Here is a 15,384-nt window from a genome sequence, read left to right on the forward strand (position 1 = left end):
TTCCCCATCAGTCAGGTTCGCACAGTCCAAATAAAGCTGCCAATATCACCACACAGTCACCTATTCACAGATGAGGCATAAATAAAAGCACTCGCACACTCTGGATAGTGTAAGTAACACCCAAATATAGATCTGCGTGTACGAGCGTGTATGTTTATGTGAGAGTGAGAGACAGACAGACAGAGAGCGCTGAGAGGTATAACTGTGGGAGTGTTTTACAAGCTCAAAGCCCTGTGCCTGCTCCTCTAATTCAGCACACACATTGCACTTTCAGCAGATCAATGATCCCACTGTGCCTCTCACACACACACACACAATCTCTCTCTCCTCACACCCACAGTCGTGCACACACACCAACACGCATACATCCAATCCTCCTCATTTCATACTACCTTCACTCCTGCTCAGCTTCTCGTATACGTGCTCTCATACACCCCCCCCTCACACTTTTTCTTTCCATCCCTCCTTCTCTCTGAAGCCCTGAGCAATTACTCATTGAGACTCCAGAGAAGAGCAAAGAGAGAGAAAGAGAGAGAGGGGGGGGGAGCGGGTGAGGAGAGAGAGGACAGAAAGATGGATGAAAAGAGAGGAGATAGATGTAGAGCGAGGGTGAATCAAAATTGCCTGTCACGGACTGCGAGAGTCTGACGCTTTTAAACAAGAGCACCTCAAAACATCTGCTCTTCAACGACCAGGGTCAAGCAAAAGGGTGAGTGTCTCATCTGTGTAAGCGAATGTGAGCATGCATGTGTGTGAGTGTGAGTGTATGTGTGTGCGGTGTGGGGTTAAGGGGAGTGCACGTCTGTGAGGGAGGTGGGTCACAGCAGTATGACACAACATCATTTATTCATTGGGGAGGAAAATGTGTGTGTTACAGCTGGGACGCAAACCAGCTCAACACAATACACACAAGGCACTTCTGCAAAACAGAAAAGTCCAATTGACCATCTATAGCTCCCTTACTGCAAGATAACGGACACACACACACACACACACACACACACACACACACACACACACAAGAAACAGTGATGAAATAGCCACAATATAGTGGAGGAAAGTTGTAACAGTGAATACAAGTAAATTCACTGTGTGTGTATGCGTCTCCTTGCAGTGTTCCCAGCCTCCGCTAAGCCCTCAGGTTGATCCATTTAAAACACAATGGAGGATTACATTCGCATCTGGCCACTGGCTGCAGCCTGCACAGAAAAACACTACGGCTTTAATACTACCTTGGCACACAGTGCGTCTGTGTCAATGTGAGTGTGTGTTTTCATATTTTATGCCAGCAACGCGAGTTTCAGCACACAGCTGTGCAGCATCCATCAATGTGTGTATGCGTGCCTCTGTGTGTGTGTGTGCAGGAGGCTCAGGCCCGTTACTGCGAGGGCAGGTTGGGGGGATAAGGCCCCTCTCCAGTGTGGAGTGGTTCTGAATTGGTTTTGGCTCGGGGCTAAATCTCCTCACAGACACCTCTTCGTTTTCTCCACACGACCAGAAAAGAGACTGCTTTCACTCAAGCCTCGCACAACAAATCCAATTCACTGTGATTTGAGCCAGTACTTGGCCCAAAATGCAGGTGTGAATGTGTACACCACACAAATACACACACACACACACACACACACACACACACAATGTCTCTCCCTCTCCATTTCTCTCTCCACTATCTCATTTCCACAACCACTGAATTCAAAAAAAAACAATAATGGAGCCCCTCCTCCGTCTTTCCAAGACTGAGACTCATTCTTCCACAACCAAACAGCAGCTTAACCATAAACCTGCTCCCTCTCTTTCTCTCTCTCTCTCTCACACAGACACCCCCACACCCACAGTTACTATTCCTACATAACCGAGCCCCCCACAAAGAAGACGACAGTAGCAGTCTGTCTATCCGGCGGTATTCAGGCCCATGATTAAACCAGTGCTTATTGGTAATTAAACACTGTGCTTTGTGGCGGCATCCAGCATGCTGTAAAGCCCCCCCCCCCCCCCCCCACCACATACACACCCACACCACCTCCATTGGCACAGTGCCGTCCCCTCCTCTCCTCTTTTTCTGCCTTTCAGGGGGCCGCAGGTGGCACAATTGGCAGTAATGTGTTCTAATTGTTGGCAACGCTGCCCGGGTAAAGATAGATAGTGGGGAGCTTGGCTGGCATACAGCAGGAGACAGGAGGGGAGGGAGGAAGGGAGGGAGGGAGGGAGGGAGAGAACGTAAGGCGGAGAAGGGGGAGGTTAAAGGAATAGAGGAAATAATTGAGGATATATGGAGAAAGGAAGGAAGGAAGGAAGAGATTAAGGAAACAGCAAACAGAATAAGTAACATGCCAAGGAATGAATCTGAGGGGAAAAGGTGAGGATGTGGCACAAATAACGCCATGAAAAGAAAGAGCAGAACTGGGAATTAATGGCAGAGAGAAGAGCGGGAGGAATAAAAACCAATAGAGGATGCTGTTCCTGTCGTGTCCAAATGTTTCCTTCTGATGTTGTTGTTGTTTATCAGGCAGCTTGGAGAAAGGCTCCCCTGGGTTGAGACTATAGATATAACTGCAGCAGAGACTGACGCAGCGTGAGCTGCTGGCTTCATGTAGTAACAGAGAAGCTAAGTTGCTGAGACCATATAAACACCTGGGGTTCTCCAATTCACTCAACGTATATATATATATATATATATATATATATATATATATATATATATATATATATATATATATATATATATAGTGAGCATATGGTGAGCATACAACTGAGGTCAGTGAGTTTATACTGTAGTATAAATAATCCATGGTCACTTTCCTTTTCTCTCCATAAGTGATCCATACAACATAGTATTTAACTGAAAATCCATGGAAACAGACAGCATGGTTAGCAACACTTATTACCAAGTGATCTCTGGAAAAGTTTAGTGCAAACGCCAGACAAAGACGTTTGTAAAACAAGGTGGATCTCAATGTTTACCGCATAAAACAGCCTGTTGTTTCATCATCTATAATGTAGATGTAGGCTATGCTGCATTTCATATTAGAACATCTAATCCAGGTCAACAGGCTCAGTAGTAGCTCTTCATTTCAATGCGACGCCAACAAAAACGATGTCCAAATACATCCATTCCATGACAATGCCATAGCGTAAAATGAGCCATGGTTCATTGAGATTCCGTCCACGTGGCGTCTTTTGTGTAAGTGCCTGTGTAAGTGTGCGAGAGTGACTCAGCAGCTCTCCCATGGTGCGACGGCACCTGTTCTTCATTGCTCATCGACAGGTGTTGCCGTCCCCGTCCCCCCCCCCCCCCCCGAATGTTGTTAACGTGGGCTAAATCAGATGGAAAGGCAGAATGACAGCCACTGAACATACGTAGATCCGCCACGAGGCGCTGAAAGCCAGAAATAGTGTTTTTAGACATGTGGTGAGCTCTAGGGATGTCACCACGGTGGCAGAGGAACTTCAAACAGTAATAACTGGCACTGAGATAAGGCTTTATAAAAATCATTTTATATTGCAAAAGCTACATTGCTGGCTGCACAGGATGCTCTAGAGAGTTAGAGGAAAAATAGGAGCATGAAATAAAGGTCATGAGCCAGATTCAAACACTCGTGAGTACGTGGTGCGACTCTTAGGCCGGGTTCAAACTGGACACGGAATTGACGCGTACAAATTTTCAGAGAAGCACTGCCCGTGTCATTTTGGCGCCCATGTAAACCGAGTGGGCTGTTCACCAGGACACGACGTGGAGCTCTGCAGCTGGCTCTCCACAATGAGCAATAGTTCCAGCGTCTTTTTTTTTTTTTTTTTAATTCTACAAGTGGCGCGAAAAAAATCAGACATTTTGACATAAATGATCCGATTTTGATGATTGAAAGAATCTGCATCCCACTCTTTCGAGTTTCAATATGCGAGGGTGTAATATACACCTAGTGATCAAACTGTGTGCGGCTGTGTGTTTGTTAGTCTTATCTCAAAAGGCAGATAGGCAAGTGAGAGGGCATGACATGAAGCCATGTTGATAGTCGCACACCCAATCACGGTTATCTCTCTGGCTACACACACTCTATGTCAGCTGCCATGCATCCATACAGACTTGCATGCACACGCAAACGCATCCTATCTCAGCTCTCTCTCCCCCTCACTCTCTCTCTCTCTCTCTGCAGTGGCTGCACAAGCTGTTGGGTCATCTCCATGCAGGTGGAAACTTTGAGAGGAGGCGAAAATCCACTGGAATGAAAGCTGCAGTGAGCTTTTTGAGAAAGCACTCGACACTGCAAGGTGCTGCTGCTGCATTACCATGGCAACGGTGAGGAGAGCGTGAAGTGTTGGGAGTCAGAGACTCAAGGTTACTCAATCTATTCATGTTTTAATAATACACCGCCTTATGAAAGGAATATTACATCCCTTGTAAGTATGATGAAAATACATATCAGATCTTTCCAGCCAGCGTCCAATGAACACCGAGAACCTGCCGTCAAGGTTAAGACAAGGAAATTAACTGCACATATATTGGATTCATTAACCAAGACTGGAGTTGATGAGGCCTGATTTCAGAGTATTACATGGGCATACTATTTCTGGCTTGGCCTATTTAAATAGGACAAGATTGTTCAAAACCACCGGTGTGTTTTCTCTTTGGAATAGACCGAGCTGGGAGGAGAAGGAGAGAACCAACTTTAGACCATGTTGAACCACCACAAACACAGAGAGAGTTTGAGGAGAACGCATACAGGGAAGTGAGGGAACTGGATTAATGGAAGCAGAACGACAGCTTTCTATGGTCCCCGTCTTTTTCCCCCCAGGTGCTTCTGTCAGAGTTCAAGCAGCAGGTGAGCGACTGGCACTGTACTGATCTCTGTGGAGGCGGGGTCAAAGAGGCCTGCTGGGATTTGAGTTTCCCCACCTGATCCATCTCTGGACACACATGTGGCCTTACTGAAGCTGATGACAGTGCAGCTGACAAATAGCATTCTGCACGGAGTTAATGAGGGAAAAGCAGATGTATGCTGCCCCTCTGGAGATACTCTTTGTGCAAGTGCATGTGCATCAGACACAATTAATTGTGTAAACACGTAATTTATGCATGCCCAGACAATGCCATAATTAACAAATGACGTAGCAGATAAATGAGTCCCATTTATGCACATAAAAGCACAGGCTTTACTCAGACCCACAAAGTCCTTTTCCTGCACCGAATAGCAGCACAAAACTTGTGATGTTCAACCTTCACAGGTCACCGTCACCGGTCTTCCAATCTGACAGCACCAAGGGCAGAGGCATGCACCAAAAAAAAGTGATTTTCACATCAAAGCATAGCACATACACCATGTATGCCCGGAGTATAATATAATAACCATCACACAAAGCTAAAAAAGAAATATGGCAAGCTGCACTATATTCCCTTCACTTTAAATAATTAATTGGCAATAAGCTTTATGCGGAGAAAAAATGAAAAGGAGCTTAGAATAATATGTTAAACAGGCTATATCCCAAAGATGTATTTGTTGTTGTAAAGGTGGAAAGGCAAGGGCTACAGACAGTCAGACTGTCAGTTATTACAGCTCAGTTTCCACCTTTTCTTCCTCCACTGAGGACATAGCTCTTGTGTCCACTTTCCGTGGACTACACTAGTTACTGTTTTCATCAACCTCTGTTGCCAGACTACCATGAGTTGTGTGTTTATGTCTGTGCTCTGTAGTCTCCAGTGTGTGCTCTACAGCAGCCGCCACCTCTGCAGTGCTACAGCATTCACCGGGACCTCTGAAAGAACCGCTGCAGTGTTAGCAGAAGCCCCTCTGCAATAAATCCATTGGCATTAAAGAGGCCATGTTAACCCGGGAGGAATAAAACATGAGTAAACAAGTCACTGCTGTAATACATTTAGACCTTCTGGCAAAATATGTGTGGCAAATTAAATTAGGTTTTCAGAGCTGGAGGTACAGTTAGCCTTTCATCGGTGTTGATTTAACTAAACTAAACTTGAAGCTGGATTCGTACACCACTTCTACATGACAAGTTCAATGTGCAAACAATGGGGCCGCATCTCCTGAGACCAGTAACGCGGCCGCAGGCCGTGGTGCTGCTGATGCCAATCGCAGGGGGCTTCCCTGTCACTGTCCATGGTGCTGATCTGAATTTACAGCACCTCTGCCACCCCCAGGGATATTGCCATGAAATACCTAGGTGCATGCACTCGGTTTGTGCTCAGTTTGCAGGTCACCAAGTCCAAATGCAACCGTCATTTTACACAGTAGACAACACAACCCACTTCTATAGAGTCTGCCTGCTGTTTTGAACAGAGGCATTTAAAGTTTAGAAAAACGGTTTAACTTGGTCGTTTCCTAAATCAATCAGTTGAACAATCATCCGTTTCCAGGCCCAGTTGTAATTTACAGCATGTCCTCTTGGGGTATTAGTGGGCTTTTAGACTTGTTTTCTCTCATATGGAAGAAGTCTTGCCTCTTCACCACCCATAAGCTCAGACACACTCTCTTATCTAGCCACATAAACAGAAGAAAACTCATTAACATGCGAAAACACAAACAGAAATGTTTTTAAAAGATATTTTAGGCCTAATTAAGCAAACGCATCGGTGGCGCATCAGAGCATGAACCACTAAGACGGGCAATTTCACTGTTCTCTCCTCTCTTCTATGAGCTACTAATTGATCTCCAGGGAGCCTTGCTGTTTAAACTGTTCAGAAATGTAGAGGAAACTGCACCGCAACCTTTAACAGAGAGTGGGAAGCACCCCCCACGGGTAAAGAGCTGCTAGTGGGTCTGAGAAACCTCGACTTGGTCTCAGCACTGCTTAATGAAGTCTTTATCACATGTGTGGATCTTACTCCAAAGTTGTCCAAAGGACATCAAGTGCATGTGATCTCTTCAAACTAACGAGGGAAGCCTTATAATTGGGGGGGGGGGGGGGGGAAGGGCAGATCAAAACTATTCCTCTGTTCCTATGATGTCCAGAAACAGCTTTACTAACTTAAAGCCTTCTGTCATAATGATACAATTCAGCCACTAGAAACAACAACTAACTAACCACCAAAACAACTTTGACCAATTTGGCTGAGGATTCTGCTCATTTAAAATTCAGATGTCTTTCCACTTATGAATGATAAATAAGGACTGGGAGGTTATCGTCAGTGCTGCGCTGGTCCCTGTGTGTCTATGAATGTGTGTGTTACAATATTAATGATGTTAAAGTACACCATCTCTTAAATTTAGCCATGTTCCGTAACCTTGAGGGAAGTAGTATTTCAATAGTAAAAGACCTAATTAATGGTGGAGTTATTCAGTACAATAAACTTAGAATTTGATCAGAGATGCGTTTATGTTAGAGTTTATGTTAGAGACTTCTGACTTAATGTGCGCTCAAGGACCTACAGTTTGTGTGTATATGTGTGTGTGTCTAAACACACACTGGCAGTATCAGCAACAGAAGTGGGAGGCAAACCAATTCCTTCTGCTAAGAGATGCTCGTGATGTGTGACGACGGTGGGGCCTGGAGGTCCAGAAGTCAGCCTGCCACTGTTACTCGACTGTCACAAGCAGCAGGAGAGTGACACACACACACACACACACACACTCTATCGCTCCCTCTTTCTTAACAGACAAAAGTAGAAAGAATTTTATTCTGTCTCTTTCCCTCAGCTCATGTGCTTTGGCTTGCAAGAAGATGCACACATGAACACGCAAATATAAGCAAACACTCAAACTCTCTCTCTCTCTCTCTCTCTCTCTCTCTCTCTCTCTCTCTCTCTCTCTCACACACACTTTCCGAGGCTCCATTTCCAGCACGGCAGCAAAACGAGACAAATCAGTTCTAATAACAGGCGAGAGCGGTGAAAGGTGCCATGATGTAACAAGCTGTAAACAAATACAGTGGAACAAATCGCTGTTTGTCTCAACACGACGGAAGTAGACAAGAGCTGGAGAGCACAGGAGAGGGTGAAACTTTCCATCAGACAGAGAGTGTGTGTGTGTGTGCGTGTGTGTGTGTGTGTGTGTGTGTGTGTGTGTGTGTGTGTGTGTGTGTGTGTGTGTGTGTGTGTGTGTGTGTGTGCGCGAAGGAGGGAGAATAAGACAAGGCTTGGACCTGCATTCATATCACATTTGAATATATTTTTGATGGAATTACCAACATCAGGGGATTCACTCATGAAGGTAAAGTCAATTTCAGTTCAGTAACAATCTGGGGAACTTTAATATGCAAATGTCTTACGACTGATCAATTGCAAATCATCTCGTCAGTATTGACCTTTGGGGTAACCGACAGAAGTGCAGAGTCAAAAATGAAGCAAGCTATTAGAGTTTACAATGTTGCAAGTCAACTTCCTAACAAGCCGTGTTGTTGTGGCAGTAAAGTAATTATTGCTCCTCCGTTATCAGCATGGAATAGTGGATGTTGTCTTTGCTAAAAGATGCTGCTCCTAAACAGTACATGATCAGGCACGTCTATGATTCATCGTGATCTATCATGGGAATCATGCGTACGCACCGCAGCGATAAACAACGGAAGAAGAATCCCCACAGATCACAAAGGGGAATCTCACCATGTGTGTTTATTTGTGTGTGTGTGTGTGTGTGTGTGCAGTGCACACGTATTACTATCCCTTATCATCATGGACATCCCTCACAACAAGCAGCTGAATAATGCAACGCTACAAAATAAAGCAACATCCTCGTGCATGCTGAAGAATAAAGGGCCTCATAAATGATAAACGAGAGTACGACAAACCAAAGGGGCTACTACGGTGTAATCAACTCATTTATTTTCTTATGCGACACTGTGTCCATGTTCATGAGTCTGCATGTATGAATGTGGATTCATCATGCCTCCCTATGTGTGAGGAAAAAAAGTACAAACAAGGCGCACGCAAACATTCACATAAACGGATATTATACATTTTCTTTTTCGGTTTCCCCTCGGGGTGAGCTACAGCACACAAAGTAGCTCAGAGTTGGGCCAAACTATTTTCTTTAACACAACAATAGGTCCCGATACTTCAATGTAGAGAGGCATTGCTTATTTAGAACACACTCACAGATAGAGAGGAGAGAGTTATGACAGAAATCAGAGAGAAAGACAACAGTGAAATGGGAAAAGAAGGATGGAAAAGTAAGCAAGAGAAGATTGGAAATGAAAAGACAAAAGGCAATAAGGCAAAAGCAAACACTTGGGCTTATTGAAAGTGCCAAGGTACATACGCACAAAGACAATCACACACACACACACACACACACACACAAGGATGGAGATGTAGCATATGTCTCCAGTAGTGCCAGCTGGAGACATCTGGTGCCAAAACTCCACAGGTCAAACCAAGTGACATGCTCCCTGAGGCGTGGATGAGTGCGTGTGTGTCCGTGTGCCAAATGATTAAAATGGTCATTGTGTTTAGTATATAGTATACACATTAGAAGGCACATACAAACACACCGAGCAAACACAGATGCATGATCATTCACACACAGACACACACCGTCATCAAAGAATCCAAATTGGATGTGAATTCAAAGTGCCATGTTAACAGAGACTGAGCCAGAAGAAGAGTGTGTACGTGTTTTAAGTCTTTGTGTTGTGTGTGTGTGACAGAACACAGATGTCCACCAGAGGGGTTGAGAGGAGAGGCAGAGAGAGATGAATTGAAGTCTAAACTTCCTGACTAGAGGCCGGGCAGCTTCAAAGGGAAAGACCCAATAAGACAAAGCTGCTGTAGACTGCAGTCTAAAAGAATAATGGACACAAACAAACCCACGCACTGCCATTTTAGGGCCCGTCCTACTAACGCTGCTCTTATGATCATTAGGCAACAGCCAGTTTGAAGATACACGGTTAGTGGTAAAGCAAAACATGTCAAACTCAGTCGGTGGTCATCATTAAGCAGAAAGCAACAGGACTTGATATATTCAGAAAGACTATTTTTGCTGACACTGCTTACTCTGATATACTGTGTACTGGTAACTAGTGTTACAAAAGGTTAGGCTGTAAACTAGAGGAAACTGGTTTATAGATTTGATAAAACAGAACGATGGTTCAGTTGTTTTATCCTCCACCGCTGCATTGCCCATATATTTGTTCCGTTTATCCGGCGAGACGGCAAGACATCTGATCGACCGGGAGACAATATTATAAACCTGATTAGTAAGATTGATCATCAGTGGACATGGTAAAAGGATTGTTTCTCTTTTGCAAAGCCCAGATACCGTGTCTGTGTGGAGACAACAGCCAGTCTGTTGAAATGTGTTCAATTCAGACAGATAATCACAACCATGTTTTCACTTCATGTGTTCTGGATTGCATCAGTGTGTGAGGGGTCACTTGTTGGGAGATTTGTCAGAGGCGGAGAGACAGAGTGATTGGTCTCTACATCGTAAAAATGTGCCTTGTTGAAATTCCTCACAGAAAGGATCGTGTGCAACGACTGAAGGAGCAGACCTCGCCGGAGTAAAAAGTGAAGAAATAATCGATGGATCATAATTCAAGGTCAGATGTCGAGAGAGTGTCACACTGAAGCTATCGCAGCCAAAAAGTTGCTGACCCTCTCAAAAACACACAAACGTAAACGTACTGTTAGTCACTTTGACACAAAGTAATCAGGAAGTTGCGCAACAATTGGAGGAAACACACATGCTGTCCCTCCAGTAAAAAGTGCCACATTTCACAACAGATCTGGATTTCATTATTCATTTCCAAATAAATGGCAATGACTTATAGCCCTCACTTTTACAACAACAAACTAAGAAGCCCCAGCTGTTTTCAGAATGCTAAGCCACTCCACCAATATCCCCATCTCAGTTCTCTCTGTCCTATTTCTTTTCAGAGTCAAGCAGCTTATTATTATACTCACAAAACAGTCAACAATCACCACCAAGGCTCTAAGATGTATATTGCTCTTCAGCATGTGCTGCAGAGAAGTACTGTACAGAGAAGTAAAACAGTGCCCATCAAGCCGTTGAGAGTTTACTCTGGAATTAACGCTGCCTCAAAGCTTCCAACACAAACAGACAAATACAGAAACAGAGATATGATTGTTACACTGGCTGTCCAGCACTGCTCATTAGGCTGGAGAGAGATGCACTGGCAGGGCCCAATCAAGCTGTGTGTGTGTGTGTGTGTGTGTGTTCCACAGAAGTCTGTGTGCTCATTAGACTGCCTGTAGAGGGAACAAGACCCAGACACACACACACACACACACACACAGACAGAGACACACACACACACACACACACACACACACACAGAGAGAGAGAGAGAGACAGAGAGAGAGTGAGAGAAGAGTTGGAGAGCAATTAGACCAAAACAGAAGAAAAGAGACATAGTTTAACTACACTCAACAATGTGATCAAGAATACAAATTAGGAGGATAGCAGGCTACTGAAGACAGCATAGCGTCTACAGCAACATCCAGTTTGAAACTGTAATGGGAAAAAATATGTTTTAGAATCATATTAAGTTTTAAAGATATAAGTCAGACATATGACAATAACATAACAGTCTTTTGCATGTCTGGTAGTTAATCGTTAAGTTTTGAACTGAGTGCCTTGTGTGTTTTATAAGTTTCACCCGAGGACGAAGAGATGAATGTCCTGGCAGAAACCAAATAAGGAGCAGATCCCTCTGTTTTATTTAATCAGTAGCAATGAACTTAAATATCTTGTTTGATTTTGCTCTTACAGAACAGCTAAAAGGCTGATGATCCTGATTTCATGTTTGCTATGTCCTCCCTGACACCAGACCTTTGAGCGGAGCAAAACAGCCCATGTCAGGAGACCCGTTTTGTGAAGGGGGGTTTTGCGAGGATAAAAGATGTGTTTTTCTGTGACTTAGTTGACAGCCTTCCGACAGTACACTGAGACGTGTCTGTCGAAACGCTCTCCTATTTGCAAATATTAAAAGACGAACAAACGTTGATTCTCTCAAGACTCTGTTCATTGACATAGATTGAAAAACTTTGACTCTTCTACCGATTGATCATAGAAATTTTCCATAACAAAACGTAGTTAAATGTCTAATAAAAACAAAGATAAAATAGGGAACTGAAAATGTATTTTTAGTGCAGATATACCCACATATATCATATACCCACTGAAAGTGGCTAAATCTTGCCGACTTAAACCCTCCATTAACCTCTTCCAAGACATTTACACCACAGCCTTCATATCAGTCATCGAGACAGTTAAAACAAATCACACACACACACACACACACACACACACACACAGCCATATTCAGTTTATCATTCAACACCACTGGCCCTGTCCTTTGGCTCACTGCTCAGACAAACGCAGAGCCAAACAAACACAGGAGAGAAAAGGGCAACGTCCATCTCTTGTCCTGACCGTCATGACCAAAGACTTCAGCAGCCGTTCCCGGTTTCTCATTAGTGCTCAAAGCAGAACGTCGGCTCGAGAAAGAGAGAACGAAAAGCAAGCCGAGAACGACAGAGAGCGTGCGACAAGAGTCAGAGACAATCTCTTATCGTCGTCTGCCAGTCAAGCCATTTTCCAACCAAAGAAAAACTCATGCATTTTTAATACCAGTCCTGATTTTCAACTCTTCACACACTGGGATCTACGGGTTTGTAGATTTCTTGGTATTTTAAAATCAAAATTACATGCAATTTCGTTGTATCCACGGGCATTTCCTGAGAGCCTGACATAATGCGAGGGACAGCACTGCCACACACTAAACTGGAGTGTTTGAACATGTGAATCAAGGAGAGAAGTATTGTAGGTCACCCTGAGGGGAAGCCAGCCGCAGTGCAGTGTTATTATGCCTCAATGTTTTGGGGTTTAAATCTTGCCCAGACTTCCAATTGAGGATATTATAATGTCATTGACTTCCAAGGATTAAATGATGCATGCGCGAGAAACATTGAGTAAATACTTTTAATTAGAATGTGCAAGTTCATCATTATTTTTTTTCTGTGTTCAATCGCATTAAACAGAAAATAAATGCATTCAGGAAGAATTAGAATACCGTATTGTGATTAATTCTCAATTATGCATTCAAAATCTTCGTCAAAGTTATTTCTCAAGCTACTGCTGCTGCTATTTACGCTTCACAATCGGGGGAACAATGCCGCATGTCTTTAGCCGAGAATGGTGTCGAAATGTAATTCCTTGGAACGACTATATTATAAACTTCCACCCCATTACAAATTACAATTTATATTCACATCAAAAGATGGAGCCCAATGTTTTCACAGGTTCGGATGAAACAAATAGCTTTCCTAATTTCACACATAATCAACAAAGAAATGAAATATGCTTCCATCTATTAGAATGGCTTTGAGATATTTGTGAATATTAATTTTCCTTCTTTGAAAACATACATTTCAAAAGAGCGATTCCTCTGGATGGAAGTTTTCTCACGCGTCCGTTCTGTTACGACTTAGTTATGCAGCAGACGACAACACAAAGTCTTTGAAACACACAAGAAAAAAAATCCATCTAAATATCTTAGTAACAAAGTTTACAACCCACAACTCAAAACAAGACTATTTAGCTGCATTAGTGTAAAGTCAGCTGAAGAGAGGCTCAAAGCTCACAGTTTATTAATTTCAGTATCGGGCTTAAACTGTTGATTCGATTAAAAATACTCTTTAATTATGTACCCAACAGGATAAGTACAGTGGGGGACATGTTAATGACATGGTGAATAGACAGCACCATTGTCAATTCTGTCACTGAAAGAGAGAGAAAGGAGAAAGAAATTCAGAGAGTAGAAAGAGTGTGTATGCGTTTGTGTGTGCACCCACAACCATGCGGGTTAGAGCCAGTAAGCGCATTTGCTGAACCCATCATTAAGTTCCCTCCCCTCGTGGTTGGTGTCAGGGTCTAGACAGGGAGACAAAGCCTGGGCCTTGCCTCCACATGGTACCCAGGGGAGAGGGCAGAGGCCTGGGGGAGAGAGCTGGGGTGGGACAGCACGTCCTGGGTGACAGACATGCAAGCAGGGAGGGAGGGAGGGGAGCCAAGAGACGGTCATAAGAAGGGACGGGAGGATGTATGGACGTATGGGGACAGAGATGAAACTACAGTATCTTATTAGAACCAGAGAAGGAGGAAGGGGTGCACTCTTGGCAAGCTGGTGTAAAGGGGGTAATTAGTGAGAGAGACACACACGTGTCCCACGATGAGGGGGTCCCCTGGGTGGGGAACAGCTCAATCAGTAGCCAGCTGCAGGTATAGGGGTTGTGTTTGTGTGTGTGTGTGTGTGTGTGTGTGTGTGGAGTGCAGGTGCCAGTGTACAGCTGCACTTTCACCCTTTGCACTCTGACTCATTAATTCTTACGCTACATTAAAGGGTTTACTAGCACACATACATAGAGACACATCACTATCGAATACCAGCTGCTCTAATGGTGTCACTTTCTGTCTGGACATCATAGTCAGCATAGACTTTATTATGCGCGTGTGCGTGTGTGTGTGTGTGTGTGTGTATGTTTGAGGGGAGACGATCAACCCAATTTCCTACAAAATATGCTTATATAGTACCAATGGTTGCTTTGCTAAATATGCTTGGAAGGGAATAGCATTGCTGTCTGAATTACATTCACTGGCAACATTCCAAATACATAGGGAGGACCATGGAGTTGTGTTTAGGTCGAAAAGCACAGAACTTTATCCACACAGCCTGGAGTTTACGTCCTGCATCCCACGTGTGGTTGGGCTTAGGCAACTAAAACACTTGGCTAAGGTTTGGAAACAGTTACAGTGTAGATAGTTTTGGTTAAATAATAAAAAAGTCAAACCATCCACTCTTGTATTTAACCATCTTTCCTTAATAACCAAGTGTTTTGAGTTACCGGTGTGTATGTACATGTTACATGAGCAGTGTGCAAACACATTCAGTTACATTCATTTCCTTGCTATGTTGATTAAAAACATAATGCAGGCGGCATTACATTTCCGACTAAACAAATGTGCTCATGTAAATGAGTTGTATATGAATGTAATGTTTAGGGGGCGTGAGCTGGTAATGAGGGGTCTCCAGTGGATCCGGTTGGCTCGTGCTGCGCTCCGACAAGGAAAACAGACAGACGCCTGAAAAGACGGAAGGAAGAGAAAGAATGTAGGAAGAGATTTGGGGGGGGGGGGATGGTTGGTTGGTTGAACAACAGCTGTTGGGATTACTGTTTAATAAAAGCCGTCAAGCGCATGCACTCCCTCATGCCCCCCTACAGAGCAGACCAAAAGGCATTGCTGTGCGGAGCCCAATAACCTAACATCAGAGTCGGCCCACTACCCCGGGGGACCCGACGCCAGGCACCTCCTACCACAATGCCAGGCCCCCGGATCTCCCACCAGGCCTGCCATGCCTCCAGGCACACCGTATGTGTGTCTGTGTGGGTGTTTTACTTATCATCTGCCTATGCATATGTTT

At 44.0% G+C, this 15,384-nt stretch overlaps 1 protein-coding gene across 1 annotated transcript in view; it reads right to left on the bottom strand.

Annotated features, from left to right (window-relative positions):
• plxna4 (plexin A4) overlaps window positions 1-15,384 on the bottom strand; it is a 182,092-nt gene that overhangs the window by 130,865 nt on the left and 35,843 nt on the right. The gene's annotated exons all lie outside the window — the stretch shown is intronic.

This window comes from Anarhichas minor, unplaced genomic scaffold, assembly GCF_050575085.1.
Source record: "Anarhichas minor isolate MPS153535 unplaced genomic scaffold, ASM5057508v1 ptg000045l, whole genome shotgun sequence".
In the NCBI taxonomy this organism is placed as follows: domain Eukaryota; kingdom Metazoa; phylum Chordata; class Actinopteri; order Perciformes; family Anarhichadidae; genus Anarhichas; species Anarhichas minor.